Source organism: Buteo buteo, chromosome 20, assembly GCF_964188355.1.
Source record: "Buteo buteo chromosome 20, bButBut1.hap1.1, whole genome shotgun sequence".
Taxonomy (NCBI): domain Eukaryota; kingdom Metazoa; phylum Chordata; class Aves; order Accipitriformes; family Accipitridae; genus Buteo; species Buteo buteo.
Window position 1 is genome coordinate 1,669,193 of NC_134190.1, and position 21,690 is coordinate 1,690,882.

General features: G+C 39.9%; 1 long non-coding RNA gene across 1 annotated transcript in view; it reads right to left on the bottom strand.

Annotated features, from left to right (window-relative positions):
- The window catches only part of LOC142042391 (uncharacterized), a 207,666-nt gene that overhangs the window by 139,654 nt on the left and 46,322 nt on the right, over positions 1–21,690 (bottom strand). The window contains exon 2 of the long non-coding RNA XR_012653743.1: positions 14,996–15,100. This is a non-coding gene — a long non-coding RNA (uncharacterized LOC142042391). The remainder of the gene's footprint in view (positions 1–14,995; positions 15,101–21,690) is intronic.

Consider the following 21,690-nt stretch of genomic DNA (forward strand, 5'->3'; position numbering starts at 1 on the left):
TAAAGCTTTGACTAAAAGTCAAAGCTAACTGGAGCCACAGAAAACCCACAACTAGCAGAGCTGTTCTGCTTTGAAAAGTGTTTACTAAGCAACAGCACTTTCTTGGCAAGTAAATGGAGCTGATCACTCTATATATGAAAGCATATTTGTTAATTTCTGTAGCAAAAAAGAAATACATGCACACTTGTCAATTCTGCATATAGAAAGGATACGTGTATTTGACCCCTTTGAACATAGAAGGAAAATTAATGGGTGACTCAGGTAATATACTTGGAATAGTAAGTACTTAGGATAACATTGAAAACTGTGGTAAATTCCCTGTTCTGCCTCAGCTGCTCACTGTGACCTCCAAACAAGTTACCTAGATTATTTATACTTGCGAGATTAAAAGCAGAACAAAGTATGCTATATGCTGCATGAGGAGTTCACTTTCTGCCCATTCTGCTCATTGTGCTTCGCAAAAGCTGAGCTGAGGACATCTGTGTGCATACAGCACTGTTGGCTTCCACACAGCCCTCTGTCCGAGCATTATAGTGGGAGTAGGCCTGCAAATATGGTCCCTAAATTTGCAAAAGTACTCCTGAATACAGTGCGTGCCTGTGTGGGAATAATCCAGGGGACAGGCTAGCCTGTCAAAATCGAAATTCTTGACAACAGGCTCAGACCCATTGGCCTAAATCAATGTGTACAAATACCTTTCGGCTCTTAGCATGTCAGGCCCAGCATAAGTAAAATGTTCCTATATAGGCATGAAAAATATTTTTTTTCCTCCTCAGGATGTGCACAGGTTGTTATTTTGCCTCACCAATGACTGACAGAATTCCTTACTAAGCTTCTGTTGTGGAATCTGCACTACATGTGATGAAGCACAAGCCAGAAAGGCTGCTGCTTAGATCCCAAGGCTTGATGTGCAGGAAAGGTCATTAGGAAAAAAAAGACCCTTTCTTTTTACAGAAAAATCACAGAATACCACAGTAGCATTCTTTAGGGAGTGACCTCTCAGAATTCAGCTCTTGTGGGAGAGCCCCTGAAAAACATAATCTACCATAATGCAAATATTGGCATGAGATATATGGGGAAGAATTTTAGATAGGAAAATGCCTACAGGCCTGGCTGGAGTGAAAAAATAAACAAAATATTCTGAAGCAGAAGGAGAGTGTTTGAGCACTGATTTGTCCAGATTAAGGGCTGTACTGTGGTTAGTCCTGCATGGATGCACACAGAGGGAGGTGTATTAGAAGGACCAAACTTTCCCTGTTAAGGGGGTTTTGATTAGTATTCTTTAATATTGTTTAGCAATATTAATTAGAATATTTACTATGTTTAATCTTGTTTAGCAATTTTTAAATATCAGAAATCAGGGTGGTCTAGCATCAAAAGCGGCTCCAATACACTAGGAAGATGGCTGCAGCCCCTGCCTTTCCTATTTCTATATAGGTCAGCATGGCCTACCCAGCAAACTTGGGGCATGGCCTCCCGCCACAAAAGGTAGCACTCTAAATCGCCCAGAGGCATTCTGGATTAGCAAACTAGAGTGTCCTTGCTGTCTGTACAACACATGCAATGTTAGAAACTTCACTTCTGTATTCAGCATGGTAAAATAGAGAGAGTGCTAGCATAATAGTCTAGTTCTTTCTTTTTTCCTGCTGATTAGTCATTAAAAAAAAAAGATGTTGAAGTTCTTTGAAGGAAATTTAGAAGAGAGAGGTTTTTGGACTTTAAGTTTAAATAAATCTCAAAAAGCACAGGCTAAATCTGCCTTCTTGTTGGCTTCTGAAGTATGGAAGGAAAAAAAAACAAACAAAAAAAACCAGCTTGCCACCTGAATCTACTAAGCACCCCACAAATCTTTGAAAATATTTGTGTGAAAACTTTCTATAAAATTTTGTGTACATCTAATTTCTATACATTTTTACCAATTTGGTTGATTTGTAGTTCAAACCATTCAAAAATATAAAGCTATATTTTCAAGCAAAACAGGTAAGTGTGACCTGACAAACCAGAAAAACCCAAGCAGACAAGAGATACGCTTTTTTCCATCTGAACTGTTCAAAGTCTAGCCTGATTAGCTTGTAACTATGTTTGCTCAAAAACTTCACAGTCAGACTAGCTGGATCTATCTGATGAGTCTGTAAACTGAAATGCCAAAGAAGGCCACATACATTTCTGATTTCACAGTGAAGTGAATACTGGATAGGAAAATTCTCAGTGTCTAGAGGAATCATACACACACACACACAAAAAAACCAAACCCAGACAAAAAGAATAAAAAATCAGTCAGCAATAAATGGAATTTCCTTGAGGATAGGGAATTGGTAGTATTATTAAGACAGAAGTTCAATACTATTAGCACCGATGTACTCTAAAACCCAGCAATGTGGAAAACAATGTATTCCTGCATTTTCTTTTCTTTCTTTTTTTTTTTTTTTTAAATATATTTTATATGAAGGGAAATGGGAGAAGATACCATGGTTGCTCACATCACCTGTTGTGGATCATTAGAGAAAATGCTCTGAAATACCAGGCCATGACAACATTTTGATACCCCAAAGAACAAGTAAGTAAGAATGGTATGTTTTGGCTTTGATGGATAAAAGAATGCTTTCATGTCCAGAATAGAATAGACAGCAGCTTTTATTAGTCATTAAAATTTCCTTAAGCTTGTGTAGGAAGCAAGGTCTTGAATGTGATATTCAGAATATTTCTAACATGAGGAAGGTACAGCATCAGTATTCAGGAGTTCAGCTTTATATTTCCTGGAATTCTTAAAGTCCAGCACAGAACAGTTATGTAGTTATGACTACAGTTATGACTCAGTGTACTAGGAACTAGAACAGAGCTAATACCACACATGATTATACATCTGGGACTATATTTCACACAGGTGAAAGGCTAAGAAAATGTGCACTTCCAGACACTAACATGCTAAGCAAGCAAAGTAGACAACATCCACGCAGAAAGTGAACTGTGACATGGATAAAGATGACCCTGCCAGAATGCTTGGTAGAATCCTGGATAAAATCCCTTCAGAATAATTCTGAGCATTAGAGGTATCTTTCAATCACAGGGAATGTCTAAAGCAGTGAAGCAGACATGTAAAAGACATCGCCTCAAAATTTTAACACTGTAATAAATAAACCTCTGCATATTAATGGAATGCTGATGAGATATTTTAACTGAAGTTATTTGCCCATTTAAGTTTTAGATGTACAGAATGGATCCCTACATTTCTAGGATTCTTAGGTTATTCAAATAATAATGTGAACTTTCTCATTTTGCAATGCAAAGCACAAGTACTAAAAACCATAAGCTGGGGTCTAATAAAGTTACCTTCCACTCCATACTGCCTCAGCCAGAGGCTTTGAAAGTATTCACAAATATTAAGCCCAGGGCTTAACTGTAATAAACTATGTAGCTCTTTGATTTGCTAAATCAGGATTTCAGTGAAGTAAGGCAGATTTGTCAAAAATGCTTAAGGACACACAAATCCCATTGATTTTGGCACTTGAAAGCTGTGTACTGAAATCCCTTAGATACTTTTGAAATCCATACCTTCAAGCCACCAGACTCTTGTTTCTTCTGTCCTCCCTTCCCTTAGTACATCCATCAAAGCTAAAATTAATGTATCCATCAAAGCTAAAATTGTTATTTCTAATGTACTACAGTTGGTGGGAGGCATTCTCATATAAATGTCTGACAAAGCTTTTACTTTATTCCATCATTTTAATGAGGTTTCTTTAATATATAGGTAGATAAATTCATTTTAAAACATACTACTTTTCCATCTTAATAGGTATCTGTATGACCAAAAAAAAAAAAGTCCTGGTAGTTGTTCTGCAAGAAACAGTACTATGGGATGAGATGTCTACTACTACAGGAGCTGCCATCATAATTTTCAAGTCACTTGATGCAAGTTTTCAGCAAGTTAAAAATGAAGGATTTTTAAGGGTCATTCCTCTTCAGTAGAAATGTAAATGCAGACTAAATCTACCAGTCTTTTAAAACTTCCCATTCACTTATTGCTAACAAATGATATTTTTTCCTTTCTTATTATTTTAACTTGATTACAGTTATTCCAAATACACAATAATGTGATTGAGTGCAGAAGCTGATGACCACAGAACTTGGCCAATTTTCTAACCAAGATATATCCAACTGGTAATTTACACCACAGTTTATGTCTATACTCATCTCAGTGGAGTGAGAGCAGACATTGCACTAGTTGAATTTGGCTCAGAATCATATAGCTTTTTTACTTGAGGAGGCAACAGAGAGGCATAAGATATAAAAAATAGCCATGTTGTTAAAGCATTGACTTAGATCTCAGGAATTCCAGGCTTCTGTCACAGACTTCATATGAAATATTGGGAAGTTCACATGATCTCTCTTAAAGCTTGCTTTGAGATCAAATTAAACAGGTCTTAAAATCCCTGAATCCTCCACTTTCTCCCATACCACTCCAAAAAAAAAAAAAAAAAAAAAGAAAATCAGCCAGAGCCTGCGGACAATTAAATTGGAACTACCTTAAAGCTTCCCCTTATCCTTTAACAGTAGTATGAAACTTTTAGAGTTCAGAGGCTCAGCTGCCTTCTTTTTTTTTTTTAATTTATTTTAAATAGTGTATTTTAGATTTTCCATTTCAGTCAGAAAGGAATGTCTGAATACCACAAGAAAGGCTATTCTTGTATAAGTTTCTTTCTCAGTCAAATCTACGGAATACTGAAAAGCTCATGACAAATCTTGTTCTGGATAAATTACCTACCTTGTTTCCATATCAAAGAAGTTCTAATGAGTTTGCTTTAACTTACCTGTCTAAAGGAATCTCCAAACCTCCAGGCAATTCAAAGTAAGCCAGGGCTTAAAGGGTAAACTTGTATTCTCATTACCAGCTAATTAACAACTTTCCATACATCCCTGTTGGACATTGCCCTCACAGATAGACAACAATTATCTTTTTTTTATAGAAAGATTTCAGAAGTTAGCATTCTGTCCTATTCCCTACTACCACTTTTGGGGGGTCTTCAAGGTAATGTGCTATTTCCTCTTTCTTTAAAAGTTTAACAAGGAATTCCCCAACTGTTCCAGTAGCCAAACTTTCTGAACAGTGTAGTTTCAATATTTTGCATTCCTGTAAGTACAACATACAGGTGGGCAGGGTTAAAAATAAAAAATTGAAATAACCAGCTAAATCTGAAGTGGATTAACAGGACCTTGAAAAGCCCTCCAGAAAGAACTGATCAAATTACATTGGCTGGATGGAGCACAGAGCTAAAAATGTGTGTGTCTACACATATGCACACTTAGGAACAGTAGAAATTATTTATTATAAGTATAGAAGAAGAATCTGGTCAGATTTTGTTTAGTGACTTTCCCAACACCTTCAACTCTTATTCTAAGACATGTTATTGTCTGAACCCTCAGATTGCCATTCATTTTGTTCTTGGAATAAAGAAATACTTTTAAAAAAATCTAACAGAAGTTTAAGTACAGAATCAGAAATAAAAATCTATCAGAGGCCATGTAGAAGTAGAGCAATGCAAACAAGCAGGAAAGAGCCATTCACTACAAAGAAATAAAAAGAATATGGTCGGCATACTGAGAACTTTTGTGGAAATCATAGATGTACATCATCAAGGATATTATATCTTTGGGTCCATCTACTGGCCTTATATCTTATTACAACTTTAGACTGGAGTGTATTGTACAGGATGGCTAATGATTTTTAGTCACTTAAGCATGTTATGTTAGTCATTACACAACAAAGTGAGTTAGTTTGACTATCATTTCTGGACTGACTGTGGGGATTTCCTGATGCAAACTCCAGTTCACACTGGTACTACATATATAAGATTTCTGGAAACTATTAGCTGCATGGAATGCACTGAATTAACTTTGTCATAAATACCCTTGCAGTTATTGCACAATGTTACTAGGATCTGCCAGTGGTACTGTGGCTCAATATTCCTATCTCACTTCTTTTTTTTTTTAAATATATAAACCTCCATAGGTTTTATACCCATCAGTTTAAGTATAAGCTAAACACATAAAACATGATGATTTTCAACCCATTCACAATTTACGAACACTTCATAACTTTCTAATGGAAGTGCAGACCCTTTTATAATAAACATAAGCTGACTGACAAGCAACTTTATTTCTCTGTTGACTGTCATACCATCCTCACAAGCACTTGGAAGTTCTACAGAGGTCCATCCATCACCAGTTGAAAAGCAGAACTTCTGTCCTACATGGAGACAAAGCAACACAGGCCAAGGAAACATCTGCTACAGCCCACCTACCCTTGACTAGAACCCAAAAAATTGGCTGATCCTGTATTATCCCTCTTAATGTCTAAACTTCAGAACAGTCAGCTTTTTGGAAATGAAAGTGCCCACTTAAATACTCACACATACATTTTAAACTAGCTAATATATGTAACAATTATAGTGGTGGTGTTTCACAGTGTACTGGGTTTACGTGGCAAAGGTTTTGTAGAGGGGGGGCTGCAGGGCTAAACTCTGTGAGAAAAGAGCAGAAGCTGCTCCCTTGTTAGACAGAGCCAATGCCAGCCAGCTCCAAGACGGACCCACCACTGGCCAAAGCTGAGCCCATCAGCGATGCTGGTAGCGTCTCTGTGATAACGTATTTCAGAAGGAGTAGAAAAGCTGCACGACAGCAGCTGGTGGAGAGAGGAGTGAGAATATGTGAGAGAGACAACCCTGCAGACCCCCAGGTCAGTGCAGAAGGAGGGGGAGGAGATGCTCCAGGCACCGGAGCAGAGATTCCCCTGCAGCCCGTGGTGATGAAGACCACGGTGAGGCAGGCTGTCCCCCTGCAGCCTGGGGAGGTCCACGGGGGAGCAGATCTCCACCTGCAGCCCGGGGAGGACCCCACGTCAGAGCAGGCGGGTGCCCAAAGGAGGCTGTGACCCCGTGGAAAGCCCGTGCTGGAGCAGGCTCCTGGCAGGACCTGTGGCGCCATGGACAGAGGAGCCCACGCTGGAGCAGGATTTCTGGCAGGACTTGTGACCCCGTGGGAGACCTACACTGGAGCAGTCTGTGCCTGAAGGACTGCAGCCCGTGGAAGGGACACATGCTGGAGCAGTTCGTGAAGGACTGCAGCCCATGGGAAGGACCCACGTTGGAGTTCATTGGGGACCCCACACTGGAGCAGAAGAAGAACATGAGGAGGAAGGAGCAGCAGAGACAATGTGTGATGAACTGACCACAACCCCCATTCCCTGTCCCCCTGTGCCACTGGCAGGGAGGAGGAAGAGAAGTCAGGAGTGAAGTTGAGCCTCAGAAAAATGGAGGAGTGGGTAGAAGGTGTTTTTTAGATTTGTTCTTATTTCTCATTTTCTTACTCTGATTGGCAATAAATTAAATTAACTTCCCTAAGTTGAGTTTGTTTTGCCTGTGATGGTAATTGTTAAGTGATGTCCCTGTCCTTATCTGGACCCATGATCTTTTCATTGTATTTTCTCCCCCTGTCCTGTTGAGGAGGCAGAGTGATATGAGTGGCTTGGTGGGCACCTGGGAGTTAGCCAAGGTCAACCTGCTACACACAGCTTCCAGTGTGGCCCAATAAGCAGATTAAAAACTAAATGAGGACCACAATTACATGCTTTTTGCTGAACCACTTAAAGTTGAATCTCTCTGTTGCTTACTTAGGAAAACTATGTCCAGTGGCTATGTCTTCCACATCTCAACCACACCTTTGATTTAATAGGTGGACAAATAGGAGAAAACCAGCATGTGCTGCAAACCACATGGCAACGAAGCAGAAACAGCAAAACATCAATTGAGCACGTCCACCTGGTATGAAGGGAGGCCAAGAGCTCTTGCAATGGTGAATTTGGCAACAATGTCTGCATAAGGATTGCTGAGCTTCTACATCAGATATGTGACATTATTAAATTGCAGTTTCTAATTGATACACAGTACTTAATATATTGTGACACAATACATTGTCACAGAGAAATGTATCATCACTCTTGAATTCATGGGACTCGAATAAGCATGAGTATTACTGCACTGGTATTATCTTGTGCCAGGAGTAACTTGTGTCATAAAGTGAGTGGCAAAAGCTGGATGCTGCCCTTTTGAGTGCAGATGTGCAGTTACAAGAACTCACCCTTCAAGAGCAAATCAGAATACCTTCCCAATCACCAGTCAGCACATTTAATGAAAAACATTTTAAATGAACTATTTATGCATAATTTGGGACACTCCTAGCAGTCAAAATGATGTTATATAAAGCATAATGAAAGTTCTCTCTACATATTTCAGGGCATACAAACTGAAAGCAGTATTTTTCCTCCACCATTTTGGCCAATTAGAGTATATTATTCTAAGAAGCAAGCCAAGTTCTCTCAACCTTTTATTTTTTAAGCATATAAACCTGAATATTTTTTCAATTTTTTTTCTCCTCTAAGTTTTAGTCATCAAAAGAAAAAAATCCTAATGACTAATGAAAAGTCTTTCTCCCCACAAACACAATAAATAAAGATATATTCTGTTAAAAAGCAATACTTAGTTTAGAAAATACCAGAGTATCATTTGGAAACACTTTTACAGCACTACTTGATGATGCTAAGATACAAGAAAAAATCTAGACAATCATTTCAAATCTAGACCTGTGACTTTTGTTCTTTTAACAGGTTCTTTCCAGTGTGTTTTCTATACATCTAAGTCTGTACTATGGCAACAACTTAGTAGATATTCCCTGGGGTTTTGTCACGACCCAGCCTGGACAGACCAGGGAGTCATGTTTAATTTGAAATTCCCTCGGGCTAAATTAAAGTGAAACAACACCGAACGATCAGTTAAAGATTTTATTCATGACAGCAGCACACTGAACTGGGGAGGCATGGTAGTAGGTGGCAGGGTTTTCTCACGGCAGGAATTGGCATAAGACTACTTCTGTAAACCGCGTAACCCGTGGTAACCACATACATCGATTCCGGGAATAAGGAGATCCCTCCCGTTGAGTCCCGAGGTTCAGAGCAGACCCCCTTGCTTTCTGGACTCCTCCTCAGAGAAGGGCCCAGGGGTGGCTGGATCCACTCCTAGTCTCAGACTTGGTCAACGGTTGATGTCTTGAAACGGATGAGGTGTAGGGATTGTGGAAAAGGAAAGAGAGAAGAAGACAGAGAGAGAAAAAGGGAAGAGAGAAAGATTTCACCGGTCCTGGGTGCAGCGTTGGTTCAGTCAGCCGAGGGGTCCAGTCCCGGTGGGCTTGTGCACCCGGGGCTTCAGTCTGTGTCCTTTTATCATCCTTGCCCCTCCTTCGGGTGGGCACCCGAACTCCTCAGGCTAATGAGCAGTTTGTGAGCCTTTGGGCTTGGGGGTGGTTTGTGGAGTAACTTCTCCTTCCCTGCAGACGTGGCCATGGTTTGATCTTTGTATCAGAACAGCTTATCAGAACCGGGAGCTGCACCCTCCAGCACGCCCTCCCCCTCCTGTTGCTGGTGTCTGAGCTGATGGGCTTTCCACCTTGGGTCCTCTCTGTGCAGGGTTTGTCTTCAAGCAGAACTTGCCCCACCACAACGTTTGAGACATTAACTCTTTCAGTCTCTCACAGGTTTGAAAGTCACATATGACAATGCAGTATATGTCCCAGCAGCCCCAGCTCAGAACATCTGCAAAGGTCAGTGAGAGGAACTCAAGCACTAAAGCTGCTGTACTGGTTTTGATTTTGCTGGAGTTAATTTTCTTCATAGTAGATCATACGGTGCTACGTTATGGATTTGTGACCAAAACAGCGTTGATAATGCACCCATACTTTAGTTACTGCTGAGCAGTGCTTACACAGCATCAAGGACTTCTCTGTTTCTCACCCCACCCCACCAGCGAGGAGGCTGGGGGTGCACAATGGGAGGGGACACAGCCAGGACAGCCGACCCCAACTAACCAAAGGGATATTCCAAACCATATGGTGTCATGCTCAGCAATAAAAGCTGGGGAAAAAGAAGGAAGGGGGGATATCTGGAGTTATGGAGTCTGCCTTCCCAAGTAACCATTATGCATGATGAAGCCCTGCTTTCCTAGCAGTGACTAAATATCTGCCTGTCAATGGGAAGCACTGAATTAACTCCTTATTTTGTTCTGCTTGCGCACACAGCTTTTGCTTTACCTATTAAGATGTCTTTATCTCAAGCCATGAGTTTTCTCACTTTTACACTTCTGATTCTCTCCCCCAACCCACTGCAGGGGAGTGAGTGAGCGGTTGTGTGGGGTTTAACTGCCTACCAGGGTGAACCCATAACAGCTGGGCTAGCAATGTGGTGCTCCTAGGCGAATGTATGTTGTATCTCAGGCATGTACTATAATAAGTATATTATATACAATCCTGAAACAATTTAAAATATCTCTACTTTGGATGTTCCAGGACTACACTACCTTGTATAACTGTAAATGTGCTTAAAGAGATGAAACAGTAACATGAAGATGCAGATTTGCCAAGTCTCACATGCCTAACACATTTTTATGCTCAATTCTCATGCTTAACTCTCAGTGAGAGTTACGAATCTTTTGTAGATCTAGGCCTAGAGGATCATGAGCTATCAATAATGGCAAAACAGGCTCAACTGAGGTATGCTGTAAAAAAAAATTACAAAATTTACACTATTTCTTTTACTATATGGTAGTAGAGACAGCTCTTCAGTCTTTAAGGCTATAAATCAGCTTTCATGGTCACTGACGTCCCTAAAAAAAGCACACTAACATGGACCTGTCAATAGACCACATTTCTTTGATTCCATTCTTCTCAAATATTCAAAGCAGAGAAGTCCATGTGGAACCAGTATATAAACATCAATGACTAACTACCAGAGAGAATAACTGTAAATTAAAAAATCATGGATAAACTCTTTCCTCCCTTGCTGTCAGTTATTCTGCAGGAATGCAAAGTCCTATTTCCTACCAGATACTGCAAATTTAGATATTCTTACAATAAATGTTTCCCCTCCCAAATATACAGTATACATGGTCTGAGTGAAAGGTCCCTTGGCAGCGATGATATTCCGTGAAATTCCAGCATGGAATGCTGCTTTCCATGGACAGCCTGAGGCATCATTTTTTTGCATAACATTTTTGTGCATTTTGTGCTACACATGGATCCTAATTTAATACATGTTTGCCTATAACAGGTGTTGTAGTCTGCAATTTAGGCTCTAACAGTGGTTCAGGCTAAAGCAGTATTCTTGTTTTCTGATCAAAATTCCTGCTCTCTTTCTAAGAAATCTAATACAGTCTAAGGTTCTTCCACTCACATGCCATTAACATAACTTTTTCTACTCACCTAACCCTAGTATAAGTGAAATGTCCAAAGGCAGGCAAAGTAGAAACAGAGGCTAGTAAAGATACTATATAAATTCTCTTTTATTCTATGTGTATCTTCTATAATTGTTAAAGAAGCCTGTGTACAATAATACAGATCTCTTCTTGCTTCCTTCCTGCTTGCTGGCTGATAGCTACTATGCTCCTACTGTGTGGGTCAGAATAAACAAGTCAGCCAAGATCTACCCATTTTACCCCACCAGTCACCCTACAGGCTTTCAAATACACAGAAGTGTATTTGGTGTAGGTGGCCAGATGTTGACAGCAGGAGGGCAGCAGGGGTGGCTTCTGTGGGAAGATGCTAGGGGCTACCCTGCATCAGTCACAGCTAGACCCATCACAGGCCAAAGCTGAGTCTACCAGCAAAGTTTGTGGTGCATCTATAAAAATGTACGTAAGAAAACACAGAAAACACCACAGAGAGAGGGGAAGAAGGAACAAAAAAAAGAGAAACAACAGAGGGAACACCAAAGTCAGAGAAAGACGAGAGGGAGGAGGAGGTGCTCCAGATGCCAGAGCAGAGATTCCCTGCAGGCCATGGAGGACCTGCACCAGCGCAGATAGTCACTGCTGTCCGTGGACAACCCCATGCTGGAGCAGATGGGTATTCCTGAAGGAATTGCAGCCTGTGGATAGCCCACACCAGAGCAGATTTTCTTGACAGGAACTGCAGCCTGTGGAGAGAACCCACACTGGAATAGGGGAAAAGCATGAGGAGGAAGGAGCAGCAGAGAGGAGTGGTTATGGACTGACTGCAGCCCCCATTCCCTGCTGTCATGGTTTAACCCCAGCCAGCAACTAACACCACACAGCCGCTCACACACTCCCCCTGCCCCTTCGGGATGGGCAGGAGAATCGAAAACAGGTAAAACTCATGGGTTGAGATAAGAACAGTTTAATAACTGAAATATATATATATATATATATAAAATAGTAATGAAAAGGGAGATAACAAAAAGAGAGAGAAATTAGACCCAAGAAAAGACAAGTGATGCACAATGCAGTTGCTCACCACCTGCTGACCAATGTCCAAGCAGCGATCAGCCCCTCCTGGCCAACTCCCCCCAGTTTATATACTGAGCATGATGTTCCATGGTATGGAATATCCCTTTGGCTAGTTCGGGTCAGCTGTCCTGGCCAAGCTCCCTCCCAGCTTCTTGTGCACCTGCTTGCTGGCAGATCATGAGAAACTGAAAAATCCTTAACTTAGGATAAGCACTACTTCGCAACAACTAAAACATCAGTGTGTTATCAACGTTGTTCTCATACCAAATCCAAAACACAACACTATACCAGCTACTAGAAAGAAAATTGACTCTATGCCAGCCAAAACCAGGACACCCATCCCCCTGTGCCACTTGAGGTGGGGGGGTTAGTGGGAGACTAGAGTGAAGGAGTGAAGCTGAGTCTGGGAAAGCGGGAAGGAAGTGTGTTATTTTAATCTTTGTCTTTGTTTCCCACTACTCAAATTAGTGATTACATTTCTATTTTAGTTGGCAACCGATTAACTCAATTGTCCCCAGGACAAGTCCATTTTGCCCGCAACAGTGACTGGTAAGAAATCTCCCTATCTTTATCAAAACCCACAAGCTTTCTCATTCCTGCTTTTCCTATTTTCTCCCCCCATCCTGGGGCGGTGGGGTGGGGAGGTGGTGAGCAAGCAGCTGGGTGGGAGTTTGGCTGTTAGCGGAGGCTAAACCGCAACATGAAGTCATAAGCATGTTTAGCTTCACTGCGATGTTTGCAAACCATTTTCTTCTGCTACTAGTAAGAGGGAGCCACCCTGGGCTAATCTGTACACCAAGACTTCCACCTTTAGTTGTCATTATAGTCACACCTCTGAAATACAAATAAATAACTAAATAAACACCACAAGAATGGTCTACCCAGCCTGAACATGAGGCTCCTTGGCATGCACTGATGATGTTATGTGGATACAACAGGTCACAATCTGAAACCTAGAAACTGTTAGCTAAACCAATAGGAAGGTGCTTTTCCCCCTGTCAGTTCATCAGCTTAAAAACCAGTACCTTCCCCACTAAGATGTGCAAAAGTTGTAAAATTCTTTTAGCCCAAATATTTTGCAATTCTACCCCATTTTTTCATTTTTTCATGGTATCACAGTCTTTGCATAAGTAAGTAATACAGCATAATAGGGGCAGGTTTGTACAGCACAGTAGTTAGTGCTGAGGACTCCATGTCCACAACACATGCATTTGGGGGTTTACTTCGGAGTAGCTTTAGTCTGGACACCTAGACTGAGCACCTATTAGTGGTTAGAGTGCATTAGGTGCACTTTTGGAGCACATTTTCTGATATAGCTTTATGGGGGGGGGAGGGGGCGGGGCAGAGAAGAGAGAAGTAGTTCATACACTCCAAGACTGTTTCAGGATATGAACCAAAATATTTTAAGTGGTAGCAACTGGGAGATAAAGTGCATTCTTGATGCAGCCTTAAACACTAATAGGGATGTTAGCTATTCAAAGAAAGTGAAAAGGAATTCCAAGAAAAAAATATGTGCAGCAAAATAGGAATGCTGTTCTATTTCTTTATATGCAATTCCACCAAAGTTAACTTTATGACATATGTAAGATAAGGTACCTTAACAAATCCTTTCTTTTTCATTCTGTACCACTCATGCTACATCATATTTGATGCTTAAAGTCACAAAGCCCAGTGTATTCTGTAGTTTGGGTCCCTTTCTAATTCCTGGCATATCCAAGCTCCCCATTAAAATGGGTAAGTAGTCATTTAAGTGACGAGATGTTTGAAAATAACTATTTTCCTACAACAGGAAATTAATGAAATTGTTAAAATATCATGTCTGTTATTTACATAATTATGATATATTCTAACAGAGATATAAGATTTGTCTTTGGGTTTCTTTCTGGATGGCTTATTCCTCCTATAACCTGGTATTACTGATTTCACCAAATATTTTCCAACCACAGTCATTCAGGCAAAGAAAAAATAAATACCTATATTATGCAGCAAGCTGAAATAATGGACATCCTGTACTCAAAGTAAAGGGGACACTTAGGAGCACAGCTGTTTCTTCTTTCATAAAAATTTACCACTTCATTGCTTACAGAAGTTTAGTATAGCCATTATACACCAAAATATACTATAGTATCCATAATTTGCATGTGTCAACAGATGAATTACACAAAAGCCTGCAAAGATAATTAGCCTATTTCCGAAAACATCTTACCTTGGAGTCACTGGCAGGCCTGGGAACCATAGCTTTAAACAAACGTGAACTACATTTGTGGAGTTTAAATAACAAATCGATTTATTTTTGGCTTTTGCAACATAGCCACTAAGTAAAATTTAGCATCTGTAAATGGCCTCTGTGTCCTAGTGAATGGACTCAAGTTAAGGAGGGGAGCTTTATGATTGGCCGCTCTCCAAAGTCTGAGGCTTCAGGCTACATTCCTGGGATTTGCTGTCCATGGACTCTTTTTTGCTATGATTAGGTAGTTCTCTGTTAGAACTCATGGCAGCAAATCAATGTCCTTTTCATATTACTTGCTCTGCTTTCTTAACCTCTTAGAGCTCAAAACCCAGAGAGGCCATATTTCATTCCAGCTATATATCATACTGGTAATTTCCCGTTGATTAACAAATATGCTACTAATGTTTACTAGTGGTCCTACCCTAATCCTTATATGCATTCACCACTTCCTGCCTGGCAGAGATGGCAGCGTGATCTGTCCAGGGAGTAGACCAGACATGTGCTCCTGGGTCAGCTAACTTGGCAACTGTAAGACATAAATACAAGAAGATAAAAATAGCTTCATGTTGGGAAAACTCTAAGAAAAATGTTCTAACACACCTTCTTTAGGAATTGGTGGGAGAAGAGAAAAGATGAGGGCAGAGGAACTACGACCCTTTCTGGTCTGTGAGCAGAATATGAGGTGTCAACTACAAATTCAGTAAGAGGGTGGTGGTACTACACCTACATTTTGTCCTCTAAAATAACACATACGAATGTGTGACTGGACCGCTGGAATGACAACCTGTATTGCTGTTGGCAATGCTGCTTGATACTTGGTATAGGAAACTGCAGACTTTGAAAGAGTTAGGACCTGATCCTAATGAGTGCATTACAAATCCTCCATGCCTTAGTCACATAGGGGAATGAGGTAGACAGAATCACTGTGAAAGAGCCTCGACTTACCCTGCAGAAATTAATGGGTTTGCTCCAGCAATCCCAGTGCCCAACAGGTCAACCAAGGTGGCAGCCATGCACACACATCTCTCTGAGCACCCATGCTCTATTACTTATCGCGGAATATGAAGATTGCTGAAGAATCAGGGGTTTATGCTGCCTAAGTTGCTTGCAGAATTAGAAATATGAAGCCACAAAGCAACTTTTAAACCTTTAAAATTGACAAAAAGCATGAATGAATGGCAGAGCAAAAAACCAAAGCAGCATTTAGGCCATGATTCCGGATGGCTTCATAGAATTATGAGGACATCTTGTCACTCTTTATTAGTTCAGACACTTCTAGTCATTCTAAATTAAGACTATGGCTCAGATTACTTACATGACAAGTGATTGCAGTTTTAAACCAATCTGAAGCACTAACGTACCAGGGCCACTTATAAAAAGTCCAAGTTTATGTACCTGATAACATAAGATTCTCCTGGCTGATAGGGGGGGAAAAAGGGTTTAACGTTTCACTCACATGCAAATGGTAGGGTTGGCTCTTGACATAGAACAAGTTCTGATAAAATGTGTGTATGTGTAAAAATATAAGGGCTAGAATAATCCAAGGACGTTTAGACTGCCTTTTTTTTTTTTTTTTTTAAATTAGTGTTTCTACTTTGCACCTAGAGTCCAAGTTTAGAAAAGCTCATAGTAACTCAGTCTTTATACTCTCTTGAGGAGACCTTGCAAATTAATTTTTCTCTTGCACACCCAAATTTTCAGGGAGCAAGAAAAAAATATTCATATGTGTGTTATGGAGAATGTAACATGAACTTTTTCCAGTATTTAATGATGTGTTTCAAAAAAAACAAACAAAAAAACCCAAAACAAAATTAAAAAAAACCAAAACCAAAACACTGACATTTTCAAACATACAGAATTGGAAATGAATCAAAACATTACCATGAATAGAGTGATCATTTGAAGTGTTCAGTCAGAACCTACAAATTAACACTCAGCCAGAGCCTTCCTCCAGCATGTAAATGCGAGATAAGGAAACAAAATTCATGCAGACATTTCAGTCTTTGTCTTCTATGAAGCATCGTGCACTGAGTTTCACAAAGGCAAAGGAAAGCACTCTCCCTGGGTTAAGTTACATGAGGTGGAAGAGCAAGACAAGAAGGCTGCAAGCAGGTCACTGCCTCCCACAGAGCCTCACCAGGCACTCCTTAATTGCAATTCATTCCTGTGCTTTTCTCCTGAAAACCAAAAAGTTGCAGCACAGATACCCAGACTGGAGAGAATATGGAAGTTGCAGGTGATGCCATTAGGAAAAAAACCAAATGCTAGAAAAACGAGGCTCATGCACTACATGTGAAACTTAAGAGATTTTAGTTAGGATTCACTAACAGAAAACCTTGCATGTCAATGTTTGTGCTGCTCTATCTAGCCTAGCATACAAGTATTATAAAGAAGCTGATTATTTTATACATATTGCAGCCTTTCTTTTGGATGAGTTAAACAACATAGAGGTTTAAAGAAAGGAACACAGATGTTTTAACATGCCACAGTAGCATGAGAATGTGGCATACACTATTTTTCCCACAAGATGCAGCTGCATAGCTTCATAACCTACCAATTAAATTAGGGGTCAACCAGCCTTTAACAGCTACAACTTCCAGAAGCTTGAATGAGATTACAATGCTCAATAGACAAAGTCAGTACAACTAAAATATTGTCAGCTTCTTCTTCAATAAAAGGCTGACAGAAGACCAAGATTTGAAGCATGTAGTACCCAGCTGTGATCTGCCATTCAGGGTAGCAGTATTTTGTCTAAAACACTTACTCTTCAATGCTACGTAAGGAATTTCAGGTATTTGCTGTTATTCCAGTTATTTTGCCTTCCCCAAATCAATAAGCCATAGGTTTAGATTGCTGTACTGTGGAAATAGCTAAAAGGGAAACAGATTGTTACCACAATGGTTTTATGGGGCCTTTGCAACCAAGTGTTCAATAAGGCTACAAGAAAGGGCACCTCTCAAAGACAAAATAATCTAGATGAGGGAAAGACTGTTTTCCTTTGACTCACTGATTGTTGTTTTTCCTGTCATGCCCCATGCTTCTAGCTGCTGCTGTGTGGCTTGCCAATATATGAAGTACAGTCACTTCTTCTGATTTCCTGGTTATTTCTGAATGGGAGGAGGTGCACTTGTTGCAGCTTCCAAGACAAAGCAAAAAGGACTCCTTTTTCACTTTCTGGATTAGAAGCACAGACTTGTGGCGCAGCCTGCGGAAGATTGTCATTGTTTATTCTCTGTAGCCACATATTCCTTACTTCCCCGATGCAGGGATCAGCATAGGAACCAAGTGGGTCACTTGAGTACTTTTTTAGTACTAGAATTCCCAAAAGTAGATGGGGGGAGGGAAGGGGAAAAGCAAGAGACTCCATGATTATTACTTGATCTGCTGACAATCATGTAATCAGTCAGGACAGGGCAAGCAAGCTCTGAAAAGTTCCTGTATAGTGGAAATTAGTAGGGGAGTGGGGATTATTTAGCTAAACACCACAAAAGATTCTATCTATTTAGCTAGATAATTACACTGTCCAAACACTGTAGTATCTGAACACAACCCATATTTCTAAGTAGAAATAACATCCATGCTTTCTTCTCTTAGGTTTTGGGGGTGGTGGTGGTGGTGGTGGTGTAATTCTTTCTATGCTGTATGTAAGAGAAGCAGTTTAATTTATAGGATATCAGTTCTCAAAAAAATTCTTGGTATATGTATGAACAACTGTGCATGAGGATAACTTAAGTCACAGAGCTAGCTGTATTTTAATTTTGAGAACAATTAGTTCCCCACTTATACTTCTTACTTTCCCCATAATGAAGTTCTAGTGTTTTGTTTGTAACTAAAGCTGCATCCCTCATTAACCTGCTCTCCACTGGGTTAGCTATTCACATCTGAAAGTAAGAGTCTACCTCCATCATTAATACACCTATCAGCTGCACTGCCAGCTTTCTCTACATTTTGTCACAGCCTCCTTCTTCTAATGTGAGGTACTCAAAGAAAAAGTGATTTTTCAGCTAAATGGTGCTAGTGTCTGAAGCAAAACCTCAAATAGATCTGTACGTTGCAGCCAACATAAGAAAATGGAATATAGATCTTCTGCTCATAGATTCTAAGGATGGCTTCTCTTTTTGGTATGAGCTGCAGCTTTTCAACATGTATTTGGTTTCCTGGCTCTACAACAGTGAAATTATCATATATGAAAATACCTCCCTAGGAGACAAATTCTCCAAAACATTCCCTTCCTCACCCAGCCAGCATCTCATCCATCTTGGATAGATTTGTCCATAGGCAACTATTAAGACAAGCACTAAGAATGTGAGCATGTTTTTGGTCTAGAGGAAACATACAGCTCATTGCCCTCTACCTCATCCAGTGTTTCTACCCAATTTCTGCCCCTCCTGTAGTTTCATGCACATAATAGGGGAATTCTTACATCCATATGATTCCCTAATGTTGAAAGCCTAAGCCATTTCAAATTCCAGGTATGTAAAGGAAATTTGCACTACAGTGATGTAGTACTTTGTTACCAAAGGCATCAGTCTATACCAAGTTATCTCTATCTAGATACCCAAAAGCAAATGTTGAAGCATCATCGCAGTGTGCTGTCCATGTGGTTTATTGAAGACCTGTTGTTGATTAGAAGTTACTTGAATCAAGCAGATGTAGCTTAAGGACATAAATACTCTTTAACTACAGTTAAAACATACCACCCAAACATCACTATTCTTCTAAAAGTATTCCTAAAAAACATAGCTTCCTACATATCATAGACCCTTCTCAGCTCAGCACAGTCATCATGGCATTTGTGGTTCATTTACGTTGTTGCAGTTATTTTTTCTTCTTCCTGCACTTACAGTAAGAATGTATAGCTTTTAACTTTAAAATTCAGAAAGGAAAAAACAGTTGCAAAGGCAACTGAGTGCGCTTTAGCAAGCATGACTACTTTTTCCATCCTCTAATGTTTTTGTCATAAGCACGGCTGCCAATAGCTAGCCAAAGACATACTGCCTCCATTTCTTACACTGTCAAACCTTCATTTAATTTTTCCAGCACCACCTAAAAATGTTAAAGTTGGCTGAGTATAAGAAAGAATAGTTTTTCTATAGGACACTGAGCAGATGAGGTTTTTGTTTAAAAAACAAAGGAAGTATATACAAAAATGTTTTAAAAGCTGTTACGTGACCATTCATCAAAGAAGCCTTGCTCAAACCATGTCAGAATGGCCTAATAGCTGTGAATCACCACCATGGCAGTTCCAGAGTAAGAACTGCCTTTTCTTGCTATAGTGCTTTGCATTGGTTTTGTTCAGACTGAACTAGAGTCAAAATGGAGCTACTTCTTGTGAAGTTTCCTTCATTTCAAAGTTCAGTGATATATGGTATAGTAATTTGTACCTTCTTTTAAATGAGGGGATACAAGTGACAAGGCGGGTAATTGTTTCTGAAGGCTTTGCCTTCTCTTATCTAAGGATTGGCAGTGGAAAAATCCTTGCCAGATTCTTTATGAATGAGTGACACCTGCTGGACAAAATAGGCTTTTAAAAATGTATCTCCCTGGAGTTCATAATCTTATTACTCTAGAAAAAAGAACTTAAGAACAGCCACAGCTTCCTTTAATACAAACAAAAAAAAGCAAAACATTGTATCTGCCTTCAAAGTTCTCAGCCGAATTAAGTGAAGTCTGTGCTAAAAACAAATGAGGTATCACAACATTAGTCTCCTCATTTTTCTGTCTGGAAGAGTATTCTACAGAGAACTGTGCAAAGACAGGAATCACATTTCAGGCAGGAGTTCAAAGTCTTCAACTGTAGTTTCATTTCAGTTTTAACTGTTTTCAAAGTTCTCTTGGAAAGAGAAAGAAGCCTCATCTCCAGTACATGTTGCCTGGTGGAGTGCTGTGGAAGAGAGGCAGTAGTGGTTTTCAGCTGGGGTCTGGTTACTTGAATTTGTTTTAAGGGAGTGCACGTATCCAGTTGGGGGGGGACACAAAGAAAAAAGAGAGGAAGAAAGAAAAAGGTAGCAGTCCAGTTCTGCAAAGAAACTGTCAGACAGCTAAGAGCCTGAGGTGGTGGAAGTCAGGAAGGTCTTCCCAAACTCTGTCTGGTTCCATTGGAACCCCCCTCAAATCAGTGTGAACTACTTTCTGGAGATTATTTACAGAACTAGGATATTCCCACAGCAATAATACACATCCAAAGAGGGCTTTATTAATATGGCATTCATACATATAGCCCAAAGCAGTAAACGTACCCTTCACACAACTCTCACTAGCAGACACCAGTAGTGACACCACAACTGGTAAGTAACAAAGCTGTTCTCTAGAAATTTTAGATAAAGGCTAAAAAAAAAATCCACAAACAAAAAACCAAACAAACACCAATAAAACAACCCAAAGAAAAAGGGAAAAAAAATTTCTTTTATTTCCCTTTAGTTGCCAGAGTAAGCCAGAAGAAACAGTTGGAGTCAGATGACTAATGCCAAGAAATACAAATTAGAACCATAATATGGAGTCAACTTCAAGTAGGAGCTAGAACACCAACTACGGAATATATGGTATAAGTTGGTTATTACTTCTGTAAACAGTACTTCTACTCCTGTCTTCCTTCTTTACACATTTCCCCACTAGAACAAGTTGAAAAGTGCTGTGATAATACTCAGTCCCCCAGAAAGATATAGCATATTCATACCATGCCTTAAGACATTTCATGGAAACACAAAAGGACCTTACCTAGAATCTACCTACTCAATAATTTTCTAAGCAAGGAATAAGTTATTGGGTTTTGTTTTAATCTTTCTCTATATGGATCCTCCAAGACCTGTAATAGGAATAACCCAAAAAACCTAATGGCTACTTTACACACAGACTCCTAACCTTTGTTTGAGTGCATCAGGATTTTTGTACTGCTTGTACAGTCCTTCCTGATAATGTCACAAGTTTCAAGTCATTTATTCCCAGCAAAACATGACAATCCTTGCAAGTAGAATTGTATTGGACTAGGCATATCAGTAATAAAACAAATCAGTCCAATCATACAGCATCTATAGTTGATTGTCTGAAGCTCTTTGAATGATGCTTAAAAAAAAAAAAAACAACAGAAAACAACCTGTGTATATAATATACACTATG